Consider the following 9,120-nt stretch of genomic DNA (forward strand, 5'->3'; position numbering starts at 1 on the left):
CTTTCTTTCTTTCTTTCTTTCTTTCTTTCTTTCTTTCTTTCTTTCTTTCTTTCTTTCTTTCTTTCTTTCTTTCTTTCTTTTCTTTTCTTTTCTTTCCTTTCAATTCCGTGCAGTGGAAGGATGGAGACCTAACCACTAGACCGCCAGGGAAGCCCTTAGCCACGCTAGCCCTCATCCATGGTTTTCAGGATCATTGAGAATCATTCATCTGACGGGATGGACTGGAAAGATCTTGTCCGTGCATGCAGGAGAGATCCATTGGGGGTTCCAGAACTTGGGTCTCTTGGCAAGGGCGTATCATCTTTGACATGGAAGGGACTAGGCCAACGGTGGTCTTAGAATGAATGGAGTGTGCAAAGAGGTAGAAAGAGAGGTTCCCGACTTGGGGGGGGGGGGGAAGCCCCAACCACGTCGCCTCGTCCTCCATCCACACCGATCAGGGTCACGGGCAGAACACAAGGGACGGCTTCCCTCACTGGGGGCCCCGAACTTAGAATCTCTCATCTCTGCAAAAAGACAAGCAGTGCTGGGCGGGGCTGGCAGACTCTCTTCTTCTCATGGGACTGATCTTGATCTCCATAGCTCAGAAAACACGTGCGAACACTCAGAAGATACCCAAGCACAGTGTCCTTTACCTGGCTCCCTGTCGCCCACTCTCTGCCTCTGTCTCTGTCTCTGCCACTCGCTCTCTGTCTCTTTCTTTCTCCCGGTCGGTCTCTCTCTCTCTCTCTCTCTCTCTCTCTCTCTCTCTCTCTCTCTCTCTCTCTATCTATCTCTCTCTGTCTCTCTGTCTGTCTCTCTCTCTCCCCTTCCCTCCCTCCCTCCCTCCCTCCCTCCCTCCCTCCCTCTCCCTCTCTCTCTCTCTCTCTCTCTCTCTCTCTCTCTCTCTCTCTCTGTCTCTATGTCTCTCTGTCTCTCTGTCTCTCCCTCCCTCCCTCCCTCCCTCCCTCCCTCCCTCCCTCTCTCTCTCTCTCTCTCTCTCTCTCTCTCTCTCTCGCTCTCCCCCATCCCTGCTCTTCCTCCCCCACTTTATCTCTTTCTTCCCGCCTCCTCTCTTTCTTTCTCTCTGTCTCCCTCTCTGTCTCTCTCTGTCTCTCTGCCTCTCCGTCTCTGTCTGTCTCTCTGTCTCTCTCTCCACCCCAGCGGGCCCGCCCCGCCACCCCGCCACCCCACCCCCCCACCCCCACCCCCACCCCGTCTCTCCCTCCCTCCTCCCTCTTTCTCCTCTCTCTCCCCCTCCTGGCCTCTCCCCCACTTTCTCCCTTCCTCGTTTTCTGTCTCCCTCTCCCTCACCCATCCCCACTCCCACTCCCCCTCCCCCCATTCCCGGTCCTGTGGCATCCTCATTTTCCATGAGAACTCATGGAGACGGAAGGGATGTTGGACTGATGTTCGCATGCTACCGGATCCCCCTTCCACGGGGATAGCTGCATTGCCTTTGGCAGGCCATGGCGGGTGGGGGTGGTGTCTTTTCTTCTGTATCGGTAGAAATGCTTTGAAGAGGAGGCAGGATGGGCATAGGTCCACTGCCTCACAGCAAGGCCCTTAGGGAGCATTTCAGTGAATCGGGACAGAACATTTTTCTCCGTGCGGGGAGGGAACCGGAATCGGGCACGGCACCCGGAAATGGACCGCTTTGGCACACGGATGAGTGCGAATTTAAGGCGCTTCAGAAACGACGGGTGGGCGACAAGGACGCTCTGCCGCTCTGCCTCTCCCTCTTCTTCCTGACCCGAAAGGAGGACCAAAATCTTCCTCGAGAAGGAACTCAAGCTCAAGCTCAGAGCCCGCCGTTTCGAGTGACTCCTGGCTTGGGCTTCTCCTGCGTGGGGGTCACAGTGCACGCGTTCCTCAGCCGTGGGTTGCTCTCTTCTCGAGCTGTCTTTTGGGGACAGGGGCCTCTCAGGCAAGAACTCAGAAGGATCGTTGAGGAAACATCGTTTTTCCTCTCCCACGACTGATGAATGCAGACAGACACAGAGGAATCCCGCCCCCGCTTCCACCCCCGCCCCGCACCCCAATTGAGAGGAGTCGCCGGACATCCTTGGGGTGGTCACACACAGCCAGCCTCCGTGGCTCTTCTATGTTGCCAGGCTCCCTGGCCTCCACTGCCCCCCGCACGCCCCCAGTGAGGTTGCATCATCGATCCTAGTGTCAATGCTGTGAGAAGATAAGCTTTTCAAAATAAAATTCTCCCTGCCTTTCCTGCCCAAGAACACCGTGAACACCTACTGTCATGTGCAGTGCTTATTGACCCACCTGGAGCAGAGGACCCTCTCTGACCGACACCCTCCCCACCCCACCCCACCCCGCCCCACCCCACCCCACCCCCAGGAACTCACTCGCTCCGAGTCATCTCATCGAGGAGAGGGTGTTTGGTTCTCTGTCTTAAATGGGTGGCCCAATGACACATCATCTCCTAGTAAGCCATCAGGTTCACCAGTTCGGGTTCGGTGGCGTGAAGCACATTTACGTCCTCCTTGAGTTTGACTTTGAAAGTCTTGGGGCCCTGAGTAGGCCGCCCCCAAATGTGCCTCCGTGGCACAGAGATGTTTTGGAATTAGACTGACACCACCACGAGAGGGACACTCTGACTCTCTTTTACTTCTCCCCTCTGAAATCGGGAAGAAGATCTCTCACGTGAAAGGGGAGGGGGGCGGGAGGTGTAGAGATCGTGACGAACTGAACCGCCCTCGTGTCTCATGAAATGTTCACGAATCATCTAAGTAAGATTGCTCATAACAAATAGAGGGCATAGATGTTAACGAGATTAGAACGTTTAAGGGGAACTTTCCCCCCAGTGATTGTTTTCCATAGGCCGACTTCAAGACTTTCCAACATCTCTGGTCATCTCTAGGCTTCGAGGTTGGCTAAGTGCCATGACAGGGTGAAATCTCAGCGAGCGTCTACATCATCTCCACATAAGATAAAATACTGAAATGTTCATGGCTCCACAAGTCTAAGGGTCTCCCTGCTTTGGACCTTTTACGGAGGAGAGACTGAGCATGTTTGGTTCCATGCCTAGATAGATCTTGTGCTTTAGGGAAAGAGCGTACTCGGTAGGAGCCTGGACTTCTACAAAGTATTCCATGTTCACAGGGTTCACTGTGGTTGGCTTCCTTACTTTCACTGACTGAAGAAAAAAACAAAAAAACAAAAAAACAAAAACCAAAAAAGCAGACAGTGTCCAAGGACGAGGCATTCTAAAGAAGGAACGGAACGTGCGTGGTCCAAGCTACCTGATGTCGCCATCCTCATGGTAGGAAGAGGACTTTTTTGGGGGAGTGGGGAGGCAAAGTAGAAGATATGCAGATAATGTTTGGGGGAAGGAGAAAGAGATTTTAGTCCTAAAGGTGGTCATTTCTCAATGGAAAAGAAAGAAAACAAGGGACAGGCTAAAAATGGGCACAGACAATTGGAAAAGGTGTGTGAAGAAAATGGTCTTTGGAAAGGAATCTGATCCGTGGTCAGGACTGACTGGATAAGATGAGGATGGATTCAAAGACAGAAATGAGTTTTCGTATCAACGTGGAACAAGTGCAAAAATAGAATTTAGTTGTCTCTCTGTGTTAAAAGGACAAGGTTTGGGTTTTTCTTTCATCGGTCTGCTCTGTCCATCATGAGAGATTGGATTAGGAAAGGTTTCTTCCTTTATCTTTAAGGAGAGAAGGAAGGAAGGAAGGAAAGAGAGAGAGAGAGAGAGAGAGAGAGAGAGAGAGAGAGAGAGAGAGAGAGAGAGAGAGAGAGAAGGAGGGAGGGAAGGAAGGAAGGAAGGAAGGAAGGAAGGAAGGAAGGAAGGAAGGAAGGAAGGGAAAGGAAGCAAGAAAGAAAAGCTTATGCCTTGTCAAAAGTCATCACTTATTTTCTAGGTTGCCGTTATCAGGTCTCGGAGGACTCACATCAGCTTAGTCCTCTCGAGATTCAAAGAAGCAGGTGTGGCTCAGAACTGACGAAGAAGCTTCTCTCTCTGCCTAGCAAGTCTCTCCTTGGGACGTTGGTGACATGGCTAGCGAAGCACTGTTTCACAGCGACCTATATCCGATTAAGTGCTTTACAACCTTTTGGATATTTTGGACACACTTGCCCCTATATTGAAGGACAGGTGATGTCCTTTGGACTTAGAACGCACTTTGAGTTAGGATGCAGGAGGAGAGGGCCCTCGAAATAGCCCAAAAATGTGTTCTCTCTCCTGAGAAATGAGAGAGATGAAACTGAGTACGTTTCTCGGAGAGGTTCGATGACACGGGAAGCGTTGTCAAAGAGGAAGGAACAACGTGAAGTCTTCTTCGGCTTGTGTCTGTACACCGATGTGTTCTTCTGACTGTTCCAGAAATGATGGGATGTTTCTTCCTGGAAGTCTTCTCTGCCCTGGCATAAAGGGTGGTCTGTCGTCGTCACAATGGAGGCTCACACGAAAGGGACCGAACCCAGTATCAGGGAGATGTTCTAACCGACTTTCATGCCAAGGCAGCAACAACAGCCTGTTGAAAGGTGGTGGGGGTGGCGGGGCACACGTGGACCAAGTCCATTCTGTCCTGTCAACAGCCGGTCGGTCGGGGCTATGGCAGACGGGAGACGGCGGCCCGGCGGCCGGTTGGTTACTCCCTGGCCAACCTCCCCCCTCCCCCACCCCCACCCCCCACCCCCACCTTGCCTTCCTTCACCCACCCATGGTGCCTTGAAGATGACTCCAACTGTACATAGACATTGGCGGGAAGATCTCTACAGTCTACCGGCAACGTCTGACCTGTCACGCTTGTGACCCTGTGGGGGAAAAATTATTTTTCCCTCTGGAAAGAAAACCTCCTCTCTCTGGACCCTCTGAGCCCCAGCCGCTGGACTTCATTCCACTGCCACTTAGTAGGGGTCATCCAAACATTCTTGTGGCCGTAGGTATGTCTCCCGTGTGGGTTGAAGTCTTCCCTCACTCACTGCAAGACTCACGTCCTCACCGTGGCACAGAGACTGTTAAAAAACCAAAATGTGTTTGCCACTTGGGGTCTACCTTCCACAGCCTCCCCTGTGATCAGATCACGGTACCCGCTTCGCCGGGCAAATCCTACAATCCTTCACAGAAGCTCTTGCAAACTTTTTGGAACCGTCACTCGTCCAGTCACGCTCGATCATCAGGCAAGGTCGGCAGAACCGATGGAAAGACTGGACTCCAAGAAGAGCAAGGATGACTTACACGGGGTTGAATGAACTGATGAATAGGATGATAATGTGTATGACTACTTGTGTAAAGTAGGTAGGACGGATAGGGGAAGCGGGGGATAACTTAGGGGGTTGGGATGAACATAGACACGTTACTGTACATAAAATCGGTAATCAACAAGCAAGCGCCTCCTACCGTACAGCACAGGAAACTCTACTCAATACTTTGTAATAAGCCTATGAGAGAAAAGAATCTGAAAAACAAAACCTATATAAAATACCTATATATATATATATATATATATATATGTATATATATATATATATATATATATATATATATATGTATACATATACACACACACACGTATGTATATGTACATATATACGTGTGTGTATATACATACACATATATATATGTGTATATACATATACATATATATATGTATATATATACATATATATATACATGTATATATATACATATGTATATATATATATATATATATATATATATATATATACATATATATATGGAGAGAGAGAGAGAGAGAGAGAGAGAGGGAGGGAGGGGGAGAGAGAGAGAGAGAGAGAGAGAGAGAGAGAGAGAGAGAGAGAGAGAGAGGGAGAGAGAGAGGGAGGGAGAGAGGGAGGGCGAGGGAGAGAGGGAGGGGGAGGGAGACAGAGAGACAGAGAGACAGAGACAGAGAGACAGACGGATTAGGACTGATTCTTAAATCTTTTGTTTTCCAGATACAAGGAAAAACAAACAAACAAAACCCAATTTTGTGTTTTGTTTTTCTTTTTGAAGATGGGCATCCATTTGGTAACTTATACCTCTGTCAGCAGGATGGAACCGCTGATCTTTTTCTCCCTACCTTCCTTAATTCAGAAACTCTCAGTGAGGCTTCTTATTTCCTTGGCAACAGAGTTATTTGCATACGTTACTTGGAGGCCAAAATTATGTTTCCATAAAACGGGGATACTCACTTGTGGATATGAAGTTCTGGAGCTACTCGTTTCCCTTAGGGTGTTGTTCTTAACCTGAAAACTGGACTGCCTCCCGAAGTTTTTTGAGTTCCCTCCAATATCTGGCTGGCTACGGCTCTCTCCATGAACGTTTGCCATTTTCGCCCACCCTTTTGACTTGGCCTCACTGAGAACTAAAATGGCCCTTTGCCTGAAGCCGTGCAAACGGAAGCTAGAGAACTTGACGAAACGGCCACAACGGCTCCTATGGAAACAATCCTCGTGCCTGTTTCTTTGAGAGCCACTCCGAAATTTGAACCAAACACCCGATGACATCATCAGAGGTGTTTCAGACTTCTAAAGTTGCTTCGACCCTGACATCTAGAACTCTCCTTCACACACACACACACACACACACACACACACACACACACACACACACTCACACCTACACACACGAGTCACCAGCTCAGCTTTAATATGTTCCAAGGAACTTTCAGAGGAGGGAACGGTTGGGCTCCAGAGTAGGCCGCCCCAAAATGTGCCTCCATGCTCTATTGATTATTTTGAATTCAAGTGACTTAAGGACCGGCCAGCACAAGAGGGACACACTGGCCCTCCTTTCTGTCCTCCTGCGGAGGAAGATCTCAAGTGAAGACATCATCTGCTTCCATGCAATGTCCATGATTCTCAAATGGTGTAGTGGGGTTTCCTGGGTTAGGAAAAGGAGGGGACACCTTTTGCTTGGATGAAAGGCCTGTTTCTCACACAACCTCCTCCCATCCCTTAGCTCTCTCCCTCCTTCCCTCCCTGCAGTTTGGAGGGGGCAGCCTAAGGGTGGGGAAATTGGGGAAAGAAAAAAGACAGAGCCATTCATTAAAGAGAAGCTCGAGGCAAAGTCAAAGGCTCCGACTTGACCGGAGAGCTTTCTGCATTTGAATGGAGCGATTGAACGAGGCCCTGCCGAATGAATCGTCCGGACCTCCCCTCCCCCGCTCCTGGCAAAGGTCAGTCCAGGGGACTTAGGAAGGAGCTCTGGAGAAGGAACGGGGGGTGGGGGTGGGGGTGGGGGTGGGGGTGGGGGCGGGACCAACAGACAATAGCTGCTGACTGCCTGCCTGCCTGCCTGCCGGGCTGAGGCCTGAGGCCTGAGGCCTGAGGGCCACCACGCTGGCTCCTGCAACACAATCCCTTCCAAGAAACTGCTGTGATGACTATTTGGCAGTGAAGGATCCAATCTGAACTCTCTTGGCCTAGTTCTGCAGAAGGCCCGAGTCTCAGCTACGACAGATTCTCTGGATTTCTTGGCACATGGACTGACCCGCACCCTCCCGTCCTGTCAGATCCTCCTTTGTACACACGCCTCCACTCACTGGAAGGGTTCTTTGGCCTCGTCCAGAAAACGAACACACAAAAAGAAACACACAAACAGACTGAAATGATGTGTTGGTATTTATTGGAAAGAAACAGGGTCCTCTCACACACCTGAGGGCAGGAAGCGAAGGCAGGTTCTCGGCCGGAGGGGGACGGGGTGTGAACCGAGGTCGGTCAGCGGCCCCCTGCCCCCGCTTCTCTCCCAGGTCACGTGGGCCCCCCTTCCCCGCCTCTCTCTGCGACCCCCCACCCCCACCCCACCCCACCCCACCCCACCCCACCCCACCCCACGCCCTGGTTCTGATATTTCACTCGGGGAGACTTCTCTAGGCCGGCCGAGATGCCAGCTTGCTGTCCTGCCGTTTCATGTCCATCTCTATCAGCCATGCCCAAAAGGCACGGGAAGTCATGGACAGCAGATAGCGCACCCAGAGTTGTGTTGTGGTGTGTGTGTGTGTGTGTGTGTGTGTGTGTGTGTGTGTGTGTGTGTGTGTGTGCCTGTGTCTGTCTGTGTGTGTGTGTGTGTGTGTGTGTGTGTGTGTGTGTGTTTTGGTGGGGTTTCTGTTTGCGTTGTGTGTTTGCTTTTGGTTTGGCTTTGTTTTTTTTTTTTTTTTTTTTTTTTTTTCTTCGATAAACTCGCCCCATTTGGGAGTCGGGTGGAACACGGTGGGTGTCTCCTGGCCTGCCGCCCTAACGAACCCCAAAGAAACTCATTTTGGGGTCTCAGCTAGCCAGGCCCCCTTTCTTGGAATTCTGGTTCCACAAATCCGTCTCGTGTCCATGGAATTCTCAGGTCCGGCCATCGACCCTAAGGACGGGGAGGGAAGGTTTTGTCCCGGGGACACCTTCCTTCCTTGCCCGCCTCCTTGGGGTTCCGGACGCTTCGGTATGCTGACGTGCCGTGCCCTCAGCTCCACCCCGACCCCCACCCCAGCCCCCGCACACACACACACACACACACACACACACACACACACACACACACACCTCCCCCCCCCCCCCCCCCCGTTTTTGGGAACTCTGTGTACAGGGGTGGTGTTTTTCACAGCCAAACACACTCTCACCGTAAGACCCGGCCCTCGGGGGACTCCTTGCTATGAATGGACCCGAGGTGACGCGGGGAGTCGAACGGCTGAGGTCCACGCAGAAACCTGCACGCGGACCTTGACGGTGGCGGTTGTTTTTAATTCCTCACTGCCAAGAACTCTCTCGGAGGTGACCGAGACATGTCTTTCAGGAGGTGAATGGACACACACATAGCCTGGGGACGAGCCATAGGTAACCTTCTTTCTCGGAAGAGAAAAACCATGGACGGGATGAACAGGTCAGCGTGGTGGTGGCGGATGGTGGATGAATAGGCGGAGGGCAGAGGACGTTTAAGGCAGGGAAACTCTCCAGAGGTAGGATCCTGATGGTATGAAAAGAAACGTTTTGCATAGGGCACTACCTGAGATTGGGTGAATCGAAGGGACCTAACCTGAGATTGGGTGAATCGAAGGGACCTACCTCTATGGGCCACCACCCCCTCCTCCCCACCACGAAAGCGCCCCGAACAAGCCTGCTCTTTTTACCCCAGTTGAAGACCCTTTCTAAAGCCAGAAGGCAAAAAATGACCATGAGAAA

The sequence above is a fragment of the Phocoena phocoena genome, chromosome 21 (genome assembly GCF_963924675.1).
Source record: "Phocoena phocoena chromosome 21, mPhoPho1.1, whole genome shotgun sequence".
In the NCBI taxonomy this organism is placed as follows: Eukaryota; Metazoa; Chordata; class Mammalia; order Artiodactyla; family Phocoenidae; genus Phocoena; species Phocoena phocoena.